Source organism: Cupressus sempervirens, chromosome 4 (assembly GCF_028749045.1).
Source record: "Cupressus sempervirens isolate cs-2001-9-10 chromosome 4, ASM2874904v1, whole genome shotgun sequence".
In the NCBI taxonomy this organism is placed as follows: Eukaryota; Viridiplantae; Streptophyta; class Pinopsida; order Cupressales; family Cupressaceae; genus Cupressus; species Cupressus sempervirens.
Genome location: NC_143121.1, coordinates 270,113,766 through 270,140,857, shown reverse-complemented (window position 1 = coordinate 270,140,857; position 27,092 = coordinate 270,113,766). Strand labels below are relative to the sequence as shown.

Here is a 27,092-nt window from a genome sequence, read left to right as displayed (position 1 = left end):
AGAGGTTACAATGCTCTGTTCTTTCTCACTGTGTCTTTTCTCTTGACACTTCACACTTGCCTTCACTTGGCTTCTTCTTACTCCTCACTTGTGACAAACTCAACTCTCTACTTGATCTTTGACCTATAACTTCTTATAAAGAAGTTTTTTTCTTCATTTCCTGCTCAATTCTTCTCGCTCCTCAACTTGAATTGTCTTGAGAAAATGATATTGTTTTCCCTCCAAATTGTTTTCTTCTAGAAACATTAAGATAAAACCATCTCTATTTGCCTATAATTATTTGGCATAAAATTCTATAATACCAACTCATTATTCTTATCTTCCAACTAGATTAAAAAAATCAATGTAACAAATTTATCCTTACTAGACTGGTGAATCTTATGATTTTTTGTATAATGCAGTAACTCGACACTATTGAATTACTGATGCTCGACACTTATTGCAATACTCGGCTCCAACAATATTTTACTGGTGCTCAGCACCTAAAGAAATTTTTTCGACACTTACTACAATTTTTTTGATTCTCGGCATATGAAAACTTTTTCAGTTGGCATATGAAGGTTGCTCAACATACACTGATTTTTGGATTTTCTCGGCTTGAACTGGAAATTTTCTCAGCTTGAACTAGCTTGCTCGACACTCACATATGAACTTAGTTAAGCTTCACAAATTGACTTGGTTGAGCCTTACACTTCTAATGTATCTGAGTGTATCCATTCTTTTTGTCTTGGAATATGTCATCAATACACTATTTCATCAATGTCTTAATTGATCCTTATACTTCATTACAACATCATAACTTCAACCTTTCTATAGGTGCTCTAGTTACATCTTATTGATTAACTCCTCCTTGTCAATCAACTAAATGATAGTATTTGGATCACTTAAGAAATTGTCATTCCTGCAAGTAGCAAGTTTGACATCAATGACAAAACAATGATTGAAAACATTCTTTTCCAATTTCATCATTCTCCAATCAATAATATTTTCAATCATTTCCAATAACACCATCATAAAACTGCCAAGTGAATTTGTTGCCCCCTCCAGAATTTATTTGTAACACTAAGGGAGAATTAATTTTGTTAAAAGACATGCTGAAAATTTTGGGGATTTTTTTTGAATTAGCCATGTCCAAAAAATAAATTCCATTAGCTACTAGACTAGGCGTTCAGCTCAATATGTATAAAGCAAGGGGAAAATGTCCTAAGTGCTCAACCTTGTCATTGTAAAACTCTAGTGACATCACCAACCCCATATGTTGGTTTCATTTTCCAAATCCATGGTTGCTGACATGTGACATTCACCAATTGGTAAATATTTCCACTAAAAAAATTCTTGCCAGTGTGTGAACAGTAATTTTATGAGTAAAGGGTCTAATTATTACTCCTTAATCTATGATGAAAATGCCAATTTTTTTTTATCTTTTCTTGCTAAGAACTTTCCTAAATCACTTCTTGAACATTGTGTATCATCTTTTATGGTTATGGAATCTAGGTTCTATAAATTTGGAAGGGATGGGGGGTGATTGATTCAGGATTGAACTAGACCACAATGATGACAAATGCCATTTTTTATCTTTTCTTTATAAGAACTTTCTTAAATTGCTTCTTGAACATTGTGTATCATATTTCCTGGTTATGGAGTCTAGGTTCTATGAATTTGGAAGGGATGAAGGGTGACTGATTAAGGATTGAACTAGACCTCAATGATGATAAGTACAAAAGTGATCCGATGGTTTTGTTTGTTTATAAAGGAGGTGGCAGCCTTCCTTTTATGGAGACTATGATTGAATATGATGAGAATATCTCTTGTCAGTTTGTCTCCACCTCGAATGAGAGAATGATCAATGATGTTATCGCAAAACCTATAGGGTTATCAACTGATGGTGGAAAATAGTAAAAACTAGCCAAATTTTGAACTAAGCCAACCTAAACCATTTTTTTGACCCTTACAAGCAACTTGTCAAAAGGCATTGGGGTTTCAACTATGAGAATTTTTCAGACATATGGTTTGAGGTTTGTGCAATTATTATGAAATACTTTACATTAGAAGGAAGGTTTGGATTTTTTTATTTTTACCACCTTCCTTTTGGAAACCATATAAGGAATGGGGATTTTATTTCTATAACCTTCTTTTTACTTCATTCCATGGAGAATAACATTGGCGAGATTATCGAAGCCAAAGTTATGGGTAAAAAATTTACCATCTTGCTCGGAGTTGTGATGTATCATCTCTATAAATTTCACATGGTGCTTTGTCTTCCAATAAATATTCATAGCAAAACTATTATGTCCCCCTTCTTTCATTTTCAGGGTCTTGTCTTGAACAAATCCTTCGTCCTCCCTCACGAACAGATAGAAAAAATTGTGTTAAGAACCTCTTTAAGCCTTTGAAGTCAAAAGAGGAATCCTCCAATGTGGATTCCATTGAAAATCCTAAAAAGAATAAAGTTAAAAAAACCTTAGTCCTAATGCCAAAACCCACAAAAAATCTGGAAAAGTCAATTACAATGTTGACTCTAATGTTTAAATTATTGAAGAAGCCATTACCTCCCATCACTACAACATAATTTACAAAGAGAAAGGGGAAAATAGCTATTAAGGGCCTACATAATAAGGACTCTAGTGAGACAAAAAGAAATAATAAAGAGTACTCTAAAAAGGGATCTTCTTACCATGGTTTGATAGCTTTAAATGTGATATATCCCCTACCCCTTTGGCTAAACATTTTTTTGGTTGTACCTCCCCCAAGGTGGCCAAGGATAATATTATTGTTGAAGCTACTCATGCAACAATGGTACCTAGCTCTACAAATGGCCTCAATGACATTGTTGGTAATTTAATCAACAAATTGAAGGTCTTGAAAGTGTTATCAACAAACTAGGAAGATCATGATGGTGAGCTTGGATAATCGTCTACACAATGTTTGTAAGTTCATGAATGCTTCTACTTCCACCCTTTGCCTACCACAAGGGAATGTGAGGGGTGATAAGTTGAAGGAGGATGAGGATAATAGAGACTTGTTACAATTCCTCGTTAAGGAATGAACATGTGTTTTATTGATAAGTAGGAGATGATTTCCACAGCTAGTCAAATTGTGATGTGAATATCAGGATTTAACTGTGTGATTTTGAGTCAAACTCGATGACCCATGTTTCATGAGTAGTGATTCAACATGAATCCATCTCTCATGAGAATAAATGAAACACTTAGCACTCATTGGATCTAGGTGATGCTCACAGGGGTGAAGCACCGGGACTTCCCGGGAGGTCACCCATCCCAGTACTACTCCAGCCTGAGCGCGCTTAACTACGGAGTTTCCTCCACAGTTAAGCAAATGGGGTTGCAAGCTTAGGGTTTAACTGTGGAGGAAACTCCGTAGTTAAGCGCGCTCAGGCTGGAGTAGTACTGGGATGGGTGACCTCCCGAGAAGTCCCGGTGCTTCACCCCTGTGAGCATCACCTAGATCCAATGAGTGCTAAGTGTTCCATTTATTCTCATGAGAGATGGATTCATGTTGAATCACTACTCATGAAACATGGGTCATCGAGTTTGACTCAAAATCACACAGTTAAATCCTGATATTCACATCACAATGTGTTTTATTGTCAAAGAGGATCTCATAAAAGAAAGCTTAATGTTGGCTATGGATTTTTTTTGTTTTTCTGAATTATTCTAGCCCTCGGGGTTTTTTTTTATTTTTTTGAATTATTCTAGCCCTTGGTTTTAGTTTGAATGTAATGTTAAACTTTTTTTTGGTTCTGTCTTGCGAGGCATAAGATGTTTATTTCTAAATACTTTAAGAATTTTAACTCTAGTAGTCTTGACTGCTAGAATACTAAGGTTTTTAGACTTCGGTTGGCAGTTCAAATGTCTCTAGACTTTTAATTTTGATAGAGGTAAAGGTACGTCATTGGTTCCTTTTTGCTTCTCTATAGTAGTTGTTGTTAATGTATTCTTAATAGTTATCTAGTGTCAATCCTTTGTGGTTGACTTTGTTTTCACTCTATGACAACACTTTATTTGTTGTTGCTTTTATAGAACATATTTGAGAGTAGCTTGGATCAAAAGGAAAAACATGAAGTAGGATGCAAACATAAGAGGCACTACAACCTAGATAAATAAGGTTTTATCAATATAAAATCTATTATGAATCTTTTCAAGTTGTATTCTTATCTCTTGTGTATTTTTGAGCTATAATTTATATTTTATAGGGGAAGGGACCTAATTGTTGAGCAACCTCAAAAATTTACAAGACAATTTCAAACATTTCCAAATTTCTATAGTGGCTTATTTGACAAGGCCCCTATTTATAATCAAATTTTTAGGCTGACATCAACAAACATTTTTCTGAGATATTCAAACAACTCAATAACAAAGGGCAGACCCTCAATTGTGCACTAAGTTATAATAATTATGCATTAAGTCAAATTTTATTAGTTAGTGGCATAAATATCACATGGTTTGTTGCTTTTTAGGTAATAAGAAATACATTTTGTGCAATTATGAATGCTTGTGATCAAAATAAGATGATTAAACTCTAAAGTTCCTTGATTACTAAGGTTTTCAAAATCTAATATCTATTATTATTTTCAAATTGTAATATTGTTTGTTGTGTATTTTGTAATGATAATATTTTATAATTTACACGAGATAAGACCCTAATAGCTTAGCAATTTCAATATTTTGCATGACAATTTCAAATAAATTTGAATTTTATAAAGTGACTTATTTGAAAAGGCCTCCTACTTACAAGAAAGCTTTTAGATCAATATCAACAAGCATAGTGCAGCATTAAAAATACATTTTCATAAAGTATCTTAACTACTCCACAATAAAGAATAGACCAACACTTGTACATTAAACTATATTTTCTTAATTATTGACTTTCTATTGCAAGATATATTACTTTTTAAATCATAGACAATACATTTTTTTCAATTATAAATACTTTAATCAATACTAATAATCAATATATAACAATTCTAAAATAACAACTATTAATTATAACAATTATAAAATCCTAAAAGTACATCTACTAAGCATAACATCTGTAAATTCACATCCATTCATTATCTACAACTAAAAGTATCAATATTAAATTGCTAAGTATTTTCACAATCATTACACCGTAGCAAAGTGGAAAGCCCTCTCCCGTACTATTAAAAAATTAGTTTAATGTTTGATGGTCTATGAATATCTTTCATACAGTATTCAAATTATCGCTCCATCTCCATTGCAAAATGGATCGACCATAATTTTTACGTCCTCCACCGCATCCCGAGTGGTAATGGCATCGATCGACGGAATAAATTTGCCGCCAAAGTGCAGACAAAATCTTTTATCTCTGCTCCAAAAAACTAAAAGATATTTCCAGAAAATATCAATAAGTTCCTTACTGAAAATTGTCAGGACGATCATATAATATTTTTATTATTCAGATTCAAAGCACAACTTTTTTTAAAGCAAATTCTGTTCAAATTTCTTGTGTAAAAGTCTTCAAGAACATTGAGATCTTTTCGGCTCTGTTGCAAAATCCACCGAGAAATATATAGACATCAATGGAATCCTGTGCAGAAAATTGTCAGGTGATCATATAAGAGTGAGATCTTAAAAAGAGTTTGAACCAAATTTTCTCCAAATTGTAAGTGTGATCATATAATATATAGATTTAAAGCAGCAGAGCCTTGAACCAAATTCTGTTCAAATCGTTCTAGTACAGAAATTTGTCAGTATGATCGTATAATATTTAGATTTAAAGCAGAAGAGCTTTTGAAGCAAATTCTGTTCATATCGTTCATTTAAAAGCATTTGCAGAGATAATATTGAGCACCTAGCTAATAATAGCCATGGACTCATGGAGTGATCCAGCACAAAACAAGAGAAATATTTATTATTTAGATTCAAAGCAAAAGAGCTTTGAAGTGAATTCTGTCCAAATCGCTTTGAAGTTTGAAGAAGATTCTGTTCAAATCGCTTTGAAGAAAATTCTGTTCAAAATCGCTTAGTTAAGGCCTTTGCAAAACCAACTCTGAGCATCTAACATTTAGATATTTTCTTCACTGTTCTACAATACAGAGAAATATTTACTGACACCAATGGGATCCATCATAGAAAATTGTCAATGCAGTAGTATAATATTTAGATTTAAAGCAGAGAGCTTATATATTATGTTCAAGTTGTTCATTTGAAATCTCTTGCGGAACTAAAATTGGGCACCTATAAATGGAGTGACCTGAAAATATTTACTTATCTATTCCATAATACTCTGATAAATATTTACAGATTACATTAATGGAATCCAGTACAGGAAATTATCAGTGTGATCGATACACATTTAGATTTAAAGCAGAAGAGCTTTGAAGTAAATTCTGTCCAAATTGTTCCCTTAAAAGCATTTTCATAATTAACATTGAGCACCTGGTACCTATGGACTCATGGGGTGATCTCCCACCAAACATCTACAACTATATCAAATTTCCACAATCTACAGTTATTTCACTAACAAATCAAAAAAAAATCCCGATCTATCTATTTTATCGATATTTACAGCATCTGATTTACAGTCCAAGCACAGATGAGAAATCTGACAAGAAAATTATAGTCTACGGGAACTTGGAATGGGGAAAACCATTAACGATATCTTTGAGGGTTTTAGACGGAAGCGCACTGGCAATTGTTTCTTCCTCGATCCTGATCCGATCGGGCTGCACCCAGCGGCCCTCACTGTTCTTGATCAGGCCTTTATTTGCATCCTGCCTCCAAAATGGAGGCACCAGATAATGATCTTTTAGGAAATCATAGGCTTTGTTCAATAGGGCCAGATCGTGGCTAGAAGTGAGGGCAAATCTGGAGCCAGGGCCATGGTATCCATCAAGCAGATGCAGATGAGCTTCCAAGTTATGAAGACAGGCAGGATCATTCGTAGGCTTCAGAAAGGGCAAAATGTTGTGATCCAAAGCAAGTTGCAGGCCTGGCTTAACCATCACTCATTACCAAATGTTCTGACTAAAGTGGAAATGAGTGGCAAAGTAATAACCTCTTAAAGTAATAACCCCTTCTCACAGGCAGGAGTGCAAATTCAAAAATGAAATTCAAGTCTAACTGCAGCTGTCCCTATCACTCGCGAGAGTTAAAAAGATTCGTAATGGGAAACGAAATAGGGACAGAATGTTGGATGGGCCCACACCAGCCACCTAAGCGGTCAAAGCGGTCAAAGCTTAGTGTGTGATGGTTAAGCTAGGCCATTATGGATATCATGAGATCATCTTGCTTGCCAGAAGTGATAGCTTGAGTTTATGCCTTGCCCACAATTCTCAAACAGAAGAAAATGATTCTGTTTTCATTTCAAGCATTGAGCTCTGCCCACTGGAATCTTCTATGTACAATTTAATGGATTTTCAAAAGAGCACATTAGATCTCATACTATATCACATATACTTCGATGCATCTTTTGACTTCCTAAAGTAAGTGTTTTATGAACAAAATTTCAAATTTGTTAAATTGTTGTAATTATTCCAAACATATTATTTAGACCTTATTTAAATTTCAAAGAAGGAATTCATCTCGTTGCAATTCGTGTTGAAATATTTAATGCATACTAATGTTTGCCCTTGGAGCCAAATGCCCACCTACCATCCCCGTAATAGTCAAATATAATGAATGTGGTAGGTGAGTTTTTCAAATTTGAAAAGAGGGGGAAAACATTTTGCCAAAGAGACAAAAAGGAATATTTGATTCATTCGTTCAATTAATTCAGTAGATCAGAGAAAGCAGAAAAGGAAGAAAAAGAAATCGATCAGCAGATCAACGTGAAGTGTTCAGAAGGTAGAAGAGTTTCAGCACATGTTGGATCTCTTGTCATTCTATAAATTGTTGCTATTATTTTGACCTGTTGAAGCAGTGATTGCTCCAATCACTATTGCATGCATCGATTAGAGTTGCAAGTTTAAAGTTTTTATAAGTTTGAAGTTTTTCTAGTTTAAAGTCTTAGGGTTATTTTAGGGTTTTCTGGTTGAAGTTGAATGCTCCTAGATTTTGTAATGGTTTAATCAAAGTTGAATAGAAAGCAAGCAGGCATACTTGATTCCATTATTCTTCTTCTATTCATTGCATTTGAGAAATTTATTTAGAAGCTTCATACTTGGACTCTCTAGTTTTAATGGTAAAAATATTAAGTCTGTGATTCAGCTCACTTGACTTTTTTTGTGTCGAGCTGCCCTTTGAGAGCCAAGCTCACTCGGCTTCTTCTTGTGTCGAGCTCACTTGGCACCTATTTCCTGTCACTTGACATGTATTGGTGCCAAGCAAAATTTCCACTTGACACCTTCACTTGCCAAGCAAAACTGGTACTTGGCAACAATTTTTGCCAAGCAAATTTTAGGGTTGTGAAATTAAATATTTAGGGTTGTGAATTTATTTCTTTCACTTGGTATCAAAGCTTTGAGGCCCCACATCCAAAGTGAGTTAGGGAAATTTTTCTGGGATATTTAACATGGAAGGAGATTTAGGAAACCACCACCCTTCAATGGAAAAAATTATGATACATGGGCAAAGAAGATGAAGACCATAATGGTTGCAAATGATTTATGGGAGTTTGTGATTAATGGATTCAATGATGTGATAGACCCAACTCAGTATGCTGCTCTCAACAATGCACAGAAGACTCAGTTGAAAGAATCAAAGAGAAAGGATGCTAAGGCATTAAGTTTGATTGAAGCAATAATGACAGACATAGTCTTCCCCAAGATTGAAAAAGCAAAGTATGCAAAGGAAGCATGGGATATCCTTGAGATGAACTCCATGGGGACTGATAAAGTCCATATAGTAAAGCTATAGAATATAAGGAGGGAGTTTGAGAACCTTCAGATGAAGGAAAATGAATCAGTTGTAGATTTTAGTTCAAGGACCTCCAATCTGATTAACCAACTGAAGTCAAATGGAGAAGACTATCAAGAGAAAAGGATAGTGGAAAAAATATTGAAGAGTTTACCTCATAAATAACACAATTTGTTCATGACCATAGAAGAGGCAAAAGACCTCACTATTTTGACAATGGATGAGTTGATGGGTATTCTTCAAACCCATGAGCATAGGATCAATCGATCTGCATCTTCTTCTTCCCAAGAGAAAGAATTCAAGGCCCAGTCAAATCAGAGAGGAAGGGGGAGAGGAAGAAATGGCTCAAGCAAAAACTCTAGAGGAAGAGGCTGAGGTAATGGAGGACAAAGAAATGTTGCAGTAGAAAGCTCAGGAAGAGCAGATGGAGCAAGTAGCTCACAAAATACTTCAAGAGGAGGTAAGAAAAACTGCAACTCAAATAGCAATAATGTAGAATTTTACTAATGTCATAAATATGGGCATTATGCAAGTGAATGCTGAAAGAAGCAAAATGATTAGTCAGGACAAGAAAATATGGCTGATGTGAACATGGGAACTGGAAACAATGCCACTGCCTTCATCATGTGTAATGTTGGTGAAAAAGGAAGCCTTGAGGTTTGGTACCTCAACAGTGGATGTAGCAACCATATGAGTTGTAATGAAATCTTGTTTTCATTCATTGGCAAGAGTTTCAAATTTGAGATTAAAATGGGTAACAATGGAACCCTACCGGTAGTGGGAAAAGGATCTATTATAGTATGCACAAAGCAAGGTGAGAAGAAGGAAATACAAAATGTGTATTTTTTCCATGGTATGAAGTGGAATTTGATGAGCATTGGTTAGCTCATTCAAAATGGACACAAAGTGCTGATGGAGAATGATAGGTGTGTCATTCATGAAAAGGATGGGAGTAAGAACTTACTTGCAACAGTATAAATGACAAAGAACGAGATGTTTCCCTTGAGGATAGAGACATGTTTCTCATCTCAAGTTGCTGTTGCACCTCACACACAATCAGCTCTAAAGAGTGTGATTGAAGACCCTTTATGGTTATGGCATGTTAGGTATGGTCATCTTAGCTATGCTAGTTTAAATTTGTTGTCAAATAAAAGAATGGTAGAAGGTTTGCCACGAACAGAAAATTCATGTGACAAGTGTGAGGCTTGTATTTTGGGTAAGCAACATACGCTTCCCTTTAATTCTATAAATCCTAGGAGAGTTAGATATCCATTAGAGTTAGTGCATACTAACCTAGTCGGTCCTATGCAAGTTACTTCCATTGGGGAATGTACTTATTTCATGATAATTATTGATGATTTCAGTTGTAGGATATGGGTTTATTTTTTGAAATCTAAATCTGAAGCATTTGATAAGTTTCTTGAGTTCAAAGCCTAGGCTGAAAGAGAATGTGGAAACTATATCAAGGTTCTAAGATCAGATAGAGGAGGGGAGTATACCTCCAATTATTTTATAAATTTTTGTAGGAACTATGGCATAAAGAAAGAGATCACAACCAGCTATACACCACAGCAGAATGGAGTGGCTAAAAGAAAGAACAGGACCATTGTTGAAATGGCAAGGAGCATAATGAAAGAGAAAGGTCTCCCAACTAAATTTTTGGGAGAGGCTATGGCAACAATAGTTTACTTAATTAATAGGTGTCCTACAAAGGTAGTCCATGATAGAATTCCAATAGAAGCATGGTCATGAGGAAGATGGATAGTTGAACACTTAAGCATGTTTGGGTGCTTTGCATATGCACATGTGCCTAAAGAGAAAAGGTAAAAATTGGATGACAAAGGTGTGAAGTGCATCTTCACAGGGTACAACTTAGAATCAAAGGCATACATATTATATTACCCATTGAATATCAAGATGATTTTCTCAAGAGATGTGGAATTTCTTGAAAATTAGTCATGGTATAGACTGACTGATGAATCACCGAGTACCTCAAGTAAAGTGTCAATTATGAGTGAAGAGGATGCTGATGAACATAAAGAAGAAGGAGCAGATAGAAGAAAAGGCAAGCAGCCTCAGTCATTGCTGAGCTCCTCTAGGCATGACTGAGTGTCAGTGCCAAGTAATAGTGAAGATAGAGCTGGTCAACAAAGTAGCAGCAGTGGAGGTTCTTATCCCACACTCTCCTCCCTATTACAAAGAAAGACCAAGAGTCTTAGGGAGATATACCAAGATTAAAGGTATGAATATTATGATGAGAGTGTTAATTTTGTATTATTTTCTCATAGTGATCCAATATATTTTGAAGAAGTTGTTAAGGAGAAAAAATGGTGTAAGGCCATGGATGAGGAGATAGATGCTATAGAAATGAATGAGACATGGGAGTTAACTAAATTGCCTTCCAAAAAGAAAGTGATTGGAGTGAAATGGGTCTACAAGACCAAATGCAATGTTGAAGGCAAGATTGATAGGCATAAGGCAAGGTTGGTAGTCAATGGCTACAAATAGTAGTATACCAAAGATTATGATGAGACATATGCCCTAGTTGTAAGAGTGAAAACCTTGTGTGCTATCATAGCTATTGCATCTCAACACAAATGGAAGGTATTTCAAATGGATGTGAAGTCTGCTTTCTTGAATGGTGTATTGAAGAAAGAAGTCTATGTTGAGCAGCCACCTAGTTATGAAGTTACAGGTGAAGAACACAAAGTATATAGATTGAAAAGAGCTTGTTATGGGCTCAAGCAAGCTCCAAGGGCATAGTACAGTAGGATTGACTCATATTTGATGACCAATGGGCTTTAGGAAAAGCAATTGTGAGCCTACTATTTAGTTCAAGGCAACAAATGGAAATGTGTTGATTGTTGTCTTCTATGTAGATGATTTGATTTTTAATAGTAATGACAAGGCCCTAATTGGTTAGTTTGAAGAGGCCATGAAAAATTAATTTTAAATGATAGACCTTGGTCTCTTGAAGTACTTTCTAGGCATAGAAGTAAAACAAATGCATGATGGCATCTTTATCTCTTAAGAAAAATATACATGGTAGATCTTGGAGAGATTCAAAATGTAGAATAGTAAGCCAACCCCTGAGCCAATTGCAATAGATCTAAAGTTGAGCAAGGAAGACTCTAGGAAGAGAGTGGATCCAACACTATACAAGAGTATGGTTCGAAGTTTAATGTATATGACTACAACTCGACCAGACTTGATGCATGTAGTAAGTTTGATTTTCAGATTTATGGAAACACCAAAGGATTCCCATTGGCAAGCAGGAAAGAGAATCCTAAGGTATGTGAAAGGTACCAAGGGATTTAGAATTTTGTATACTGCAAAAAATGAATTCAATTTGGTAGGTTATATAGATAGTGATTGGGCTAGAAGTATAGATGATAGGAAGAGCACTTCTGGATATGTATTCCACATGGGATCAGGTGCAATTTCATGAGCATCCAAGACACAACCAATTGTTGGTCAATCTACAGCAGAGGTTGAATACATAGCAGCAAATATAGTAGCATGCTAATCTATTTGGTTAAGGGGGATCTTGACAGATTTGAATAGGCAAGAGGATGGAATCACAATTTATTGTGACAACATCTTCTCAATTGCATTGTCCAAGAATCTAGTCTTCCATCAGAGAAGCAAGCATATAGAGATCAGATATCACTTCATCAGAGAGTTGGTGGAGAATGGGGATATCAAGATTATATTTTGCAAGTCTGAGCAACAACTAGTAGACATTTTCACAAAGCCATTAGGCATTGGAAGTTTTGTACACCTAAGAGAGTGTCTTGGTGTAATTGATTAGGATTAGCAGTGATCTTTGTTTGTTTGGCTCAGGATAGAGGGGGTGTGTTGAAATATTTAATGCATATTAACATTTGCCCCTAGAGCCAAATGCCCACCTACCATCCCTATAACAGTTAGAAACAATGAATGTGGTAGGTGAGTTTTTCAAATCTGAAAAGAGGGGGAAAGCATTTTGCCAAAGAGACAAAAATGAATGTTTGATTCATTCGTTCAATGAATTCAATAGATTAGAGAGAACAAAAAAGGAAGAAAAAGAAATCAATCAGCAAATTAGCTTGAAGTGTCCAGAAGGTAGAAGAGTTTTAGCACATGTTGGATCTCTTGTCGTTTTGTAAGTTGTTATTGTTATTTTGACTTGTTGAAGCAGTGATTACTCTAGGCACTATTGTATGCAGCCATTAGAGCTGTAAGTTTAAAGTTTTTATAAGTTTGAATTTTTTCTAGTTTAATGTCTTAGGGTTATTTTAGGGTTTTCTGGTTGAAACTGAATGCTCCCGAATTTTGTAATGGTTTAATCAAAGTTGAATAGAAAGAAAGCAGGAATACTTGATTCCATTATTCTTCTTCTATTCTATGCATTTGAGAAATTTATTTAGAAACTTCATACTTGGGCTGTCTAGTTTTAATGGTAAATATATTAAGTTTGTGATTCATCTCACTCAACTTTGCTTGTGTTGAGCTGCCCTTTGAGAGCCAAGCTCACTTGGCACATCCATGTGCTGAGAAAAACTAGCACTCAGCAACAATTGTTGCTAAGAAAAATTTAGGGTTGTGAAATTAAGTATTTAGGGTTGTGAATTTATTTCTTTCACAATTGGTAGGTACTCGAAAGATCCATTTTATCACATCTAGTCATCAATAGTGGGGCTTGAAAGTAAAATCAATATTACCATTGATGACAATCAAACATTTTCATTGGGGAAGGAGTTAGTGAATAAACCACTAGCTAACCTCTCAAGGACTGCCATTGCAATGAAAATAGTAGCCAATTTGACTATTTCAGACATATTTGAGGATTCATATGACCTGGGCATTTACTCTTTTGCACTTTAATTCTGCAACTCAACTAGACCAAGCTCAAATAGAGATGTGTTTCCTTCATTAAAAAATACCAAATATTAGATTTCATAGAGCTTAGGTTTTTGGAATACTACCAAGAAAATAAAGACTTACAACTTGACAATCCCGAGCCCATTCAAATAATTTTGTAACCCAGTTCTTTATCGAAGTTGGGACCCTCCATAAATGGAGCATAAATGTGTAGAATGCTTGAGATGCAAACACTTACATACATCAAAGATATTGAATTTCTTTATTCCATCCCTAAGTTCTCTAATGCTCTATTGTTTTCTATATATTATTAATTCTAGATATTATGTACGCTTAATGTCTTCTCCAATTGTGGGAGTTTAGTGGTTGCAATAAAAAAAATAGCAGATGCAATAAATGTTCTAGACGATTGGACTGGAGGAGATCCATGTTTGCCAACTGAATATTCATCAATAGGGATTACCTACAACCAAGATGATCCTCCATGAGTCATTATCATGTAAATTGCCTTGCATTTTAACTATTAATCGAAACATATATCTTATGCTATTAATGTGTATGATTTGACGTATTTGCTTTGCAGAGATCTAACAAGCATGAATCTGGAAGACACAATACCTTAAACTATAATGGACTTAACAACACTACAATAGCTGGTAAGAGTTTAGATACTCACATATGTAGTAAGGAAGCCAAAATAACTTGTTGAAATATTTAATGCATAGCCGGTTTTTCCCTGGAGCCAAATGCCCACCTACCACCTCTAACGACCTACACAACATTTAGAAAATTTAATATGGGTAGGTGAGTTTAAAATTTGCAAAAGAGGAGGAAAAAATTTTTCCAATGAGAAAAAAAAGGAATGTTTGATTCATTCATTCAGAGAGTTCAGCAGAGCAAAAAGAGCTAAGATTTTGCAGAGCAAAGAAGGAAGAAGGAAATAAAGGGATCAACATATCAAATCATTCAGAAGATAGAATGAATTTTGTTCACATTTCTCTAGTTGCACATGTTTCCTCTAGTCATTCAGTAAGTTTGTTATTTGTTGGATTTGTCCTGTGAAGTAGTGATTGCTCTAGGCACTATTGTATGCAGCCATTAGAGTTGCAAGTTTAAAGTTTTCTGAAGTTTGAAGTTTTTATAGTTTAAAGTCAGGGTTGCTCTCAGATTTTGTAACAGTTTAATCAAAGTTGAATAGAAAGCTAGTAGGCATATTTGAATCTATTATTCTTCTTCTATTCATTGTATTTGAGAAATTTATTTGGAAGCTTCATACTTGGGCTCTTTGGTTTTAATGGTAAAAATATTAAGTTTGTGATTCAGCACACTCGACATCCTCTTCTACCCAGCATCACATTGTAGTGACTGTTGAGCTCACTCAACATCCATTTGTGCTAAGTTGCTTTTCATATTCGGAGCTCACCCAAAATTCATTGGTGTCGAGTACTTTGTCATTTGACATCTATTGGTGCCAATCAAACTACCACTCGACACCTTCACCTGCCAAGCAAAATAGGCACTCGGCACCTTCATGTGTCGAGCAAATTTTTAAGGTTGTGAATTAATTTTTCACATGGTATCAAAGCTTTGAGGCCCCACATCTGTAATGAGTTAGAGCAATTTTTTTGAGGTATTTTAACATGGCAGGAGATATAAGAAAGATATGGTAGTAGCCACCACCCTTCAATGGACAAAATTATGATACATGGGCAAAGAAAATAAAAATCGTAATGGTTGCTAATGATTTGTGGGATTTTGTGATTAATGGATTCAATGATGTGACAGACCCAACTCAGTATGCTACTCTCAAAAATGCACAAAAGACTCAGCTGAAAGAGTTAAGGAGAAAGGATGTTAAGGCATTAAGTTTAATTGAGGCAGTAATGATAAAGACAGTTTTTTCCAAAATTGCAACAACAAATTATGCAAAAGAAGCATGGGATATCCTTAAGAAAAACTTCAAGGGGACTGATAAAGTCTATTTATTAAAGCTATAAAATATAAGGAGGGAGTTTGAGAACCTTCAAATGAAGGAAAATGAATCAATTGTAAATGTCAGTTCAAGGACCTCCAATGTGATTAACCAACTGAAGTCAAATGGAGAAGACTATCAAGAGAAGAGGATAGTGGAAAAGATATTGAGGAGTTTACCTCATAATTATGACAATTTGGTCATGACAATAGAAGAGGCAAAAGACCTCACTGTTTTGACAATGGATAAATTGATGGGTATTCTTCAAACCCATGAGCATTGGTACAATAGATCTGCATCTTCTTCTTCCCAAGAGGAAGCATTCAAGGCTCAATCAAATCCAAGAGGAAGGGGGAGAGGAAGAAATGAATTAGGTAGAAAATCCAAAGGCAGAGGCCGAGGTGATGGAGGACAAAAAAATGTTGTAGCGGAAAGCTCAGAAAGAGCATATGGAGCAAGGAGCTCACAAAATACTTCAAGAGTAGGTAAGAAAAACTACAACTCAAATAGGAGTAATGTAGGATTCTACTACTATCATAAATATGGGAATTATGCAAATGAATTTTGGAAGAAGCAAAATGATTAGTCAGGACAAGCAATTGTAGCTGATGTGAACATGGGAACTAGAAATAATGTCACTGCCTTCATCATGTGTAATGTTGGTGAAGAAGGAAGCTCTAAGGTTTGGTATGTTGATAGTGGATGTAGCAACCACATGAGTGGTAATGAAACCTTGTTTTCATTCATTGATAAGAGTTTCAAATCTGAGATTAAAATGGGTAACAATGGAACCCTACCAGTAGTGGGAAAAGGATCTATTATGGTCCACACCAAGCAAGGTGAGAAGAAGGAAATACAAAATGTGTATTTTGCCTCTGGTATGAAGCACAATCTGATGAGCATTTGTTAGCTCATTCAAAATGGATACAAAGTTTTGATGGAGAATGATAGGTGTGTCATTTATGAAAAGGATTGGAGCAAGAACTTACTTGCAACAATTCAAATGACAAAGAACAGAATGTTTCCCTTGAGGATAGAGACATATTTCTCATCTCAAGTTGGTGTTGTACCTCACCCACAATCAACTCTAAGGAGTTTGATTGAAGACCCTTCATGGTTATGGCACCTCAGGTATGGTCATCTTGGCTATGTTGGTTTACATTTGTTTTCAAATAGAAGAATGGTAGAAGGTTTGCCATGAATAGGAAATTCATGTGACAAGTGTGAGGCTTGTATTTTGGGTAAGCAACATAGGCTTCCCTTTAATTTTTGAAATTCAAGAAGGGCTAGATATCCATTAGAGTTAGTATATACTGACCTAGTCAGTCCTATGCAAGTTACTTCCATTGGGGGGAGTACTTATTTTATGACATTTATTGATGATTTCAATCATAGGACATGGGTTTATTTTTTGAAATCTAAATTTGAAGCATTTGATAAGTTTCTTGAGTTCAAAGCCCAAGCTGAAAATGAATTTGGGCACTATATTAAGGTTCCTAGATCAGATAGAGGAGGGGAGTATACCTCCAATTCTTTGTAAATTTTTGCATGAAACATGGCATAAAGAAAGAGCTCATAGCTAGCTATACACCACAGCAGAGTGGAGTGGTTGAAAGAAAGAATAGGACCATTGTTGAAATGACAAGGAGCATGATGAAAGAGAAAGGTCTCCCTACTGAATTTTGGGGAGAGGCTATGGCAACAATAGTTTACCTAATTAATAGGTGTCCTACAAAGGTAGTCTATGATAGAATTTCAATGGAAGCATGGTCACGAGGAAGATGGATAGTTGAACACTTAAGGGTGTTTGGATGTGTTGCATATGCAGATTGCCTAAAGAGAAAAGGAAAAAATTGGATGACAAAGGTGTGAAGTGCATCTTCATAGGGTATAGCTCAAAATCAAATGCATACAGATTGTATGACCCTTTGAACAACAAGATGATTCTCTCAAGAGATGTAGAATTTCTTGATAATCAGTTATGGTATGGACTGACTGATGAATCATCGAGCACCTCTAGTAAAGTACCAATTATGAGTGAAGAGGAAGTTGATGAACAACAAGAAGGAAAAAATAGAAGAAAAGGCAAGTAGCCTCAGTCATTGTCGATCTCCTCTAGGCATGATCGAGTGTCAGTACCAAGTAACAATGAAGACGAAGCTTGTCAGCAAAGCAGTAGCAATGAAGATTATGTTCGCACACTCTCCTCCTTGATACCAAGAAAGACCAAGAGTCATAGGGAGATATACCAAGAAGAAAGGTATAAAGATTATGATGAGAGTGTTAATTTTGCATTATTTTCTCATAGTGATCTAATATATTTTGAAGAAGCTATTAAGGAGAAGAAATGGTCTAAGGCTATGGATGAGGAGATAGATGCTATTAAGAAAGGAATGAGACATGGGAGCTAACTGAATTGCCTCCCAAAAAATAAGTGATTGGAGTGAAATGGTTCTACAAAATGAAATGCAATGCCGAAGGCAAGATTGAAAGACATAAGACAAGGATGGTAGTCAAGGGCTATAAACAACAGTATGGAAGAGATTATAATGAGACATATGCCCCAATTGCAAGAATGAAAACCATGCATGTTGTCATAGCAATTGTAGCTTAGCACAAATGGAAGGTATTTCAAATGGATGTGAAGTCTACTTTCTTGAACGGTGTATTGAAGGAAGAAGTCTATGTGGAGTAACCACCTGGTTATGAAGTTGTAGGTGAAGAACACAAAGTATATAGATTGAAGAGAGCTCTTTATGGGCTCAAGAAAGCTCCAAGGGCATGGTACAATAGGATTGACTCATATTTGATGAGCAATGGTGAGCCTACTCTCTACATTAAGGCAGCAAATGGAAATATTTTGATTGTTGTCTTGTATGTAGATGATTTGATTTTTACTGGTAATGACAAGGCTCTAATTGATGAGTTCAAAGAGATCATGAAAAATGAATTTGAGATGATAGACCTTGGTCTCTTGAAGTACTTTCTAGGCATAGAAGTAAAACAAATGCATGATGGCATCTTTATCTCAAGAAAAATATGCAGGGCAGATTTTGGAGAGATTCAAAATGCAAAACAATAAGCTAACCCCCACACTAACAACAATAGGTCTAAAGTTGGGCAAGGAAGACTCTAGCAAGAGAGTGGGTCCAACACTATATAAGAGTATGGTTGGAAGTTTAATGTATTTGACTGTAACTCGGCCAGACTTGATGTATGCAATAAGTTTGACTTCTAGATTTATGGAAACACCAAAGGATTCCCATTGGCAAGCAGGAAAGAGGATCCTAAGGTATGTGAAAGGTATCAAGGTATTTGAAATTTTTTTATACAGCAACAAATGATTTCAAGTTTATAGGATATACAGATAGTGATTGGGCTGGAAGTATAGATGATAGGAAGAGCACTTTCGGATATGTATTTCATATGGGTTCGAGGGCAATTTCACGAGCATCCAAGAAGCAACTTATTGTTGCCCAATCTACAACAGAGGTTGAATACATAGCAGCAAATGCAACAACATGTCAAGCTATTTGGTTAAGAAGGATCTCGAAAAATTTGAATGAAAGGCAAGAGGATGGAACCATAATTTATTATAAAAATATTTCCTCAATTGCATTGTCCAAGAATCCAGTCTTCCATGGGAGAAGCAAGCATATTGAGATTAGTTACCACTTCATCAAAGAGTTGGTGGAGAATGTGGATATCAAAATGGAATTTTGTAAGTCTGAGTAGTAGCTAGTAGACATCTTCACAAAGCCATTAGGCATTGGACCTTTTGTACACCTAAGAGAGTGTTGTGGTGTAGTTGTTTTGGATCAACAATGATCCTTGTTTGTTTGACTCGGGACAAAGGGGGCATGTTGAAATATTTAATGCATAGTTGGTTTGTCCCTGGAGCCAAATGCCCACCTATCACCTTTGACAACCTGCACAACATTTAGAAAATTTAATATGGGTAGGTGAGTTTCAAATTTGGAAAAGAGGGGGAAAACATTTTGCCAATGAGACCAAAAAGCAATTTTTGATTCATTCGGTCAGAGAGTTCAGCAAGATTTTGTAGAGCAAAGAAGGAAGAAGGAAAGAAAGGGATCAACAAATCAAATCATTCAAAAGATAGAAAAAAGTTTGTTCACATGTCTCCAATTGCATGTGTTTCCTCTGGTCATTCAGTAAGTTTGTTATTTGTTGGATTTATCCTGTGAAGTAGTGATTGCTCCAGGCACTATTGTATGTAGCCATTAGAGTTGTAGGTTTAAATTTTTTGAAGTTTAAAATTTTTCCAGTTTAAAGTCTTAGTGTTATTTTAGGGTTTTCTGGTTGAAGCCGAATGCTCCAAGATTTTGTAATGGTTTAATTAAAAGTTGAATAGAAAGCAAGCAGGCATATTTGAATCCATTATTCTTCTTCTATTCATTGTATTTGATAAATTTATTTGGAAGCTTCATACTTGGGCTCTTTGATTTTAATGGTAAAAATATTAAGTTTTTGATTCAGCACACTCGACATCCTCTTCTGCCGAGCATCACATTGTAGTGACTACCAAGCTCACTCGGCATCCATTTGTGCTGAGTTGCTTTTCACTTGCCGAGCTCACTTGGCATCCATTGGTGCTAAGCACTTTGTCACTCAGCATTTATTGGTGCCAACCAAACTGCTACTCGACACCTTCACCTATCGAGCAAAACTGGCACTCGACACCTTCATGTGCTGAGCAAATTTTTAGGGTTGTGAATTAATTTTTCACATAGATTTGGGTACAAATTATATTGCTAAATACAATGTTACTATGCTACACTAACACTGTGCCATTGTTTATAGTTGCTAGGAAATAAAAAAATTTCTGGTGATATTCTAGACCTTAGTTCACTAAAGAACCTTAGAATACTATAAGACCTCTGTTACTTGCACCCATTTGAAATACCTTGTTTCAAGGAGAAGGGTGATTTTTTCTATCTGTTTGCTAATCTTGACAAGTTTTGTTACCTTGACAATAGACAACTACAAAACAATCAACTTATTGGAGGAATCCCAACATTATTGGAGAACCTTCGAATGTTAAATCAACTGTATGTTTGCCAATTACACTATGTATGGTTATAACCATTATAACATGTTCTCTTTTGTTCTTGACATCACACCAGCACTTGTGCTTATCAAATTACTGCTCTTATTGGGCGTGTGTTTTTTTGGGTAAAAAGATGTTTACAGGACAATAAATTGGAGGAAACTATCTCAAAAGGATTGGTTAGATCATCCTTGGAACTTCAATATAGCGACTTTCTTTCATCTTTCTATAAGATTTTGGCTTTTACCTAGAAAATCCATCAATAAGATTAGATTTTTATACTACCAACTCACAGATATATCTATTGTGGGCTTTTACCATACAATGTTGATCCTCAAAATAATATTCCGGCAAGTTGCCACAAGATTAAAGTTTGGGTGGTCGGACTATTGATTGGGTGTTCGGTGGCGTTAGGTTTGGTCATCTTTTTCAAAATTTTGCTATGGAGGCGCAAACACGCATCGCAACCATTTTCAACCACACATAATCCAAATGTATCAAGCCAACATATATTTGGAGGTATTTATCCAATCTATATTCATTGGAAAAAATAGGTACAACTTTAGTGTTTCTAATTTAAATGGGAAAGTTTTATTCCTTTTTCTTCCTTCTTATGCCTTAAATAAGTTTTCTTCATTTTTTCAATCTCAGGTGAAAATAATCAAAACAATTATCGTAGGCTAGCAATTGAATACACAAAGAGAGATATTAGAACTTCTACCAATAACTATTCCACACTGATTCGTAAGGGAAGTTTTGGATCTTTATTTTATGGCAGACTTATAGGATTTGAGGTTGCCATCAAAATACTTAAGACTAATTCTAAGCAAGGCCACCAAGAATTCTAGACTGAGGTTTGTATTCTTAAACAGATTTAATAAATCATCAAAAACTCAATTTTTTTTAATTCTACAAATTATTATTCTCTCAGCCCCAAATTAAGGAATATTTTTGTGGTTACATGTAGCTATACTATCAAGAATATATCACAGGAATATTGTAAACAAACCATAATGGCATTGGTCTACGGATACATGCCGTCTGGAACATTAATCGATCAGCTATATGGTATTTTTTGAACCTTGTGTGAAGCGAATATGAATTAACCAACATATGAAAGAAAAAGGTTTACACTGGGATTTTTAACTTTTGTCATTTGCAGGTGTAGCCAAATTGAAAATGCCACTTGATTGGCATACATGATTAAATATTGCTCGGCAGGCAGCGGATGGTAAGCTATTTGTGGCAGCAGTTGATTGCTATTTTTTTGTTGGTTTTAGGAAAAAGTAAATCTGATCATATTTCAACCATTTTGCAGGTTTTCTCTACTTGCATCAGGGTTGCTATCCGCCAATCATACATAGAGATATGAAGTGTAATAATATATTGTTGGATAACAAGATGTTTGCCAAGCTAGCTAATTTTGGCATTTCAAAACTGGTAGAGACTTCCATTGGATATATATCAACAGAAGTGAAAGGGACCTTGGGCTATCCTGATCCTGAGTATTTCACTTAACATTGTAGCATTTCCTCTTTTTCTTAAATATTACCGTTTAAGTACTCTTCAATATATTTTTCATCTAGTTTTTGTAGATTAAAATGTTAAGCATTTATGCAGATACTTCGCCACATCATCATTAAATGAGAAGAGCGATGTCTACAATTTTGGAGTGGTTTTATTTAAGATTATTTTAGGAGTATCACCCAAGGAGGGAATAGTACAATCAGCAATCCATCTATTTGGTGCCCAATTCAATATTTTTAGTCATTTTAAAGGTATTTTCATTAAAAACATATTGGAAAAATCATTGCATTAGGCACACAAGCTGCTTTCATGTGGAAAACTAGCAGAGCTTATGGATTCATCGCTGGGTGGCCAATATGACATAGAATTAGCTTGGAAAGTAGCAGAGGTAGCATACATGTGTACAAAAAAGGAGTCAAGGAATAGACCCAAAATTATGCTTCGCTAGTATTAGGTAGTAAGATCTTATCATAGTATTCTGTTGGCTTACGCATCTTTAGGCATAGTTTGAGTAATCAAAAAATGTCCTATGTGAGGGATATATATATTATTTACTACTATTTGTGTTGAACTATCCATTGTATTTCTAATATTGTGCGAGCACCTTGCCCATCATAAGGGCCATCTATATAGTGGCATGTTTGTTAGACTTATCTTGTATTATGTGTTTGAAGTAGAATTTGCCACATCGTCAATTTATTTGATGTGTACAATTTAATCTATTCTACCTAGTAAACTAAACTAGAGGTAACAAATGAATATGCGGGAGATGAAAGACAAGATTGGATAAAAACAGTGTACAAGTAGCATCTATATTTCTTTCTTTTTATCAAGGTAAGTTTAATCACATCAATAGGCGTTAAGAACATTTCATGTTATATCTTCAAAGTAGGAATGAATTATACTTAATGTTATTAATTAAACTAGTAGCATTTCTTTTATTCCTTTTTTTGGTTGTAAGGGTTATATCAATAGTGTTATATAGAAATGTTTAACTACATTAATATGTGTTAAGAATAATTCACATTTATCTTCAAACTAGGACTGAATTATAGTTGAATGTTATTAATAAAACTATTAGATCATTTATTTCTTTGAAGGTTGTAAGGGTTATGTCAATAGTGTTACATATTTTAAATGAGGTCATTGTAGTACTGATGTAGAAAATTTGCTCATAATATTTTGTCTACCCAATTAAAAATAATAAGATAATTTTATCTTTATTGTTTTTTCTTCTTTGATAACCATGGAATACACCTTCATTTGTTTGCTCCTCCATTTCTTTCTCTCCTACAACTTGTCCTTTCATTTACTTATTAGGTTAAATCTCTATTGCTTCTTTTCCTTAAGCAATTTGGTTCCCTTGTTTACCACCATCCATGTCTTTCATTACTAGATAATAGGAAACACTTGCACCATTATTTTGAAACAGGGATTCCACTTATTCAACGTTCCTTTCACCTTCAACTTGATGTCCTACCACTTTCCTCACATCCAATCCTACCGTCATTCACACAAATGTATTGTCTTCCTATGAGCCCTCTATGTCCCTAGAAAACTAACCTTTGTCACAACTTCCAATCACAACAAAGGAATGGAAAAACCAATGTGTGTTTATGTGCCATAGATATCTCTTTATCACTCCTATATTCTATCTCTTAATGTAATCTATGTGCCCTAGCTCTTCCATGTACAAATTTTATATTTCTCTAGCTATCATTTTACAATTTCAAGTCTTCTCTGACATAAACCTTAGTTTTAAAATGAAATTGTCAAAATATCATTCATGGTAAATAGAAAAGTTGTCTTTGTCAAAAAAAAATTCTCAAATAAACCCTAAAATCCTTGTTTGTGCCATATATACTTCCACTAAATTATTTCTTAAAAAACAAAATAACACTACATATTAACATATCTTTCCTCGATCTAAATTTAAAGAAGGATATTTTCATCTTAGGTTGAGTTTTGGCTTTTTTGTGTGTTTAGGGACATAATTAGTTGTTTGATTTTTGACGCTTGTATAGGCTCTTCATTTTGGCTGATTGGCTAGGTTTTTTACCTTTGTACAAGTTGATTGGGGTGATGACTATTGTTCTAGTACTATTATTCTGATCAGCTTTAACTTTTGTGATTTTGGGTCCCCTAAAAAAACCCTATTTAACCCTTAATAAAAAAATAGAAGAATGTGACATATAAATGTTAAGAATTTGTGCATAAGCCTCATTCCCATGCACTTCAATTGACCTATTGATTTTAAGAATGCATGAAATGCATAAATAATCAATTTTCATTACATTTAATGTCAAATGATTCAGGTAAATGCATATTTACATCGATTGCAATAACCTAAATTAAGAAGATTTTCATGATAGAGTTCATTGACCACCATGCTCAATTTTGTTTTGACACTACTAATTTTATTTTGAGAATTTTAATTTATATTAAAAAAAATACATATTACAAAAAAAAAAAAAAAAAACAAAATAAAATAAAAGAAAAAAAACATAGGTGACTCTTTAAAGTGAACCAAACATATAAATCTGTACAAATAATCAATCAATTTCATTCTCTTTTTTATATATAATCAACCAATTTCTTAAATGTTGAAGTTAAAACATACATTTTTAAAACTTTATCTTAAAAAATCTAGACATTCAACCATGTTATCTTCATGAAAGAAGAAAAGTGATAATTCAAAAATAATATTACAAAAATATAAATTTAGAAAAACAATTAGGAATAGGTAAAAGTTAATCATTTCTCAAATTAAGCTAAACCTTAATTTTTTATTCTATTTTCCAAAATAAAAGGCAAGTAACTTGTATTATATGTACTAAACCTTAAATTATATTTGTCATTACTAATAAATGTAACTATGTCTTGATTATAATTCTAATTTAATCATAATTGAAAGAAAAATATTTTTTGTACCATCCTAAATTGAATGAACTTCAATTTAGTGATTTTTTAGATCCTCTTTATCTTCGTTGCATTGTACACTTGAATTTTTCCCACTCTCTTTCCTAGGAAAAATTTAGATAGGATCTATTATATACTCATAATTTCCATCTCTTTATTATGCAAAAATTGAAGTAGGACCTTACCTCTATGTGTCTTGGTTCCACTTTCTTATTTTGACCATATGATCTTACATAAATTATTTTTTCATACTTATATCTTTTGGAAATCTTGATCAAACTACAAATTTGAGATCTAGAGAAGCTTCCCATGATTATTGTCTCTAAACTTTGAGGTGAAGGTTGATCTTAGCTAGAGGTGTTAATTTCCCAAAATCTTGGGACAATTTTTAATTAAAATACTTTGCCACTCAGTCTAAATAACTGTTGCAAAATTTAATTTCTAAATTTTTATAAAACACCATAATTTTCTTCATTTGGAAAGCTAAGGCATGAATGAAATTATGCAAGGGTGAGAGGAAGCTTTGGTGTGAACCCCATTTTAACATAGAGAGATTACAAGGAAAGTTCAAAAATCTCTATGATTCATCTATTGAAGAAAAAGGAATCTACTAATCAAGTAGGCATTCAAAACAACATGGAGTTGTGAAGATGGCTAACACTTTTTAGCCATTTAGGTCTTGATATAATTTCTCTTTTGTCTCATATATATTGTCTATATTAATCTCTACATATTTTCAAACACTCAAGTACAAATTAATTTCATTTAGAAGATAGGGTTTTACTATAAGGTGCAAGCAGGAGATAGAAGGGAAACATATTTCTTTTTTGAAAATAAATGAGGAGTTAAATTTTGCATAGTATAGATTCACAAAATACTAACAAATATATGCTATAATGATGGGGTTGCACCATCTGGAGTAAAACCAAGTAGTGATGGGTGTTTGAGTTGTTGGAAATCTAATGGGAAAGTGAGATGCTAAGAAGGATGCCATAGGGTGAATAAGAATCTCTAGAATCTTTTAGTACTTCAATCATAAACCACATAAAACTTAATTCACCACACACTTCATTAAACTTTTAACCTTATGCATAATTATTCATGTAATCATGTATAATAGCATGTAATAAAATATCTATTATCTATTAGCATGAATGAAACACATTAGCATGTAAATAACACTTGACACAAGATTTGGTATCTTGGAAACCCTCCAAGTCAAGGTAATTTACAAAAATGGTGATGAAACCCACAACATCTTCACTTCTATAATAAAAAAGTGCCTAGTATAGCTACAATTTGATCATTTTTTATGATCTACCTTGTAAGGGGTCTTCTCTACTAAAACCATACAAGACTGTTAAGTCTACCTTTACAAAAAGATTTAGCATCACAATTAAGTGAGCACTCTATTTAGAGATTTGCAATAGGATGTTTAGGACCACTTTGTTAATAGATTCAACATATATAGTAATTAGAATGTAATAGTACCCTGATCCTTCGATGTGCACTAAAATGTGTATAGCAAATATTCTCTTTCCAATACTTAATCACCTCATTTTGATAGATCTACAATATCTCCTTATTACATGACTCATTAACGTTACTCCATCATTTATTGATTCCTCTAGAATTTTGCATACACACATATCTTCAATTTAAAACTCTATCGAATTAGATCTTAAACCCATATTATAGAGCTATTTGAAAAAGTTTCTAGATCACAATCAATGATCCTCATTCATCCTTTTTTCCACATAAGATTTCCAATTTTTTGAATGGTCCTTCATACTGTATAGGGATTAATGATGCATAATTACAGTTGTAATTACCTCCTTTTTCTTCACCTTCAATCAAAGAAACATGTTTCATGCTCATGAATACATTTTACATAGGATTTTGTACC

General features: G+C 34.3%; 1 pseudogene; it reads left to right on the top strand.

Annotated features, from left to right (window-relative positions):
* Positions 1-7,229: 7,229 nt before the first annotated feature.
* Positions 7,230-22,715, top strand: LOC149561064 (putative LRR receptor-like serine/threonine-protein kinase At1g67720; annotated as a pseudogene).
* Positions 22,716-27,092: the final 4,377 nt, after the last annotated feature.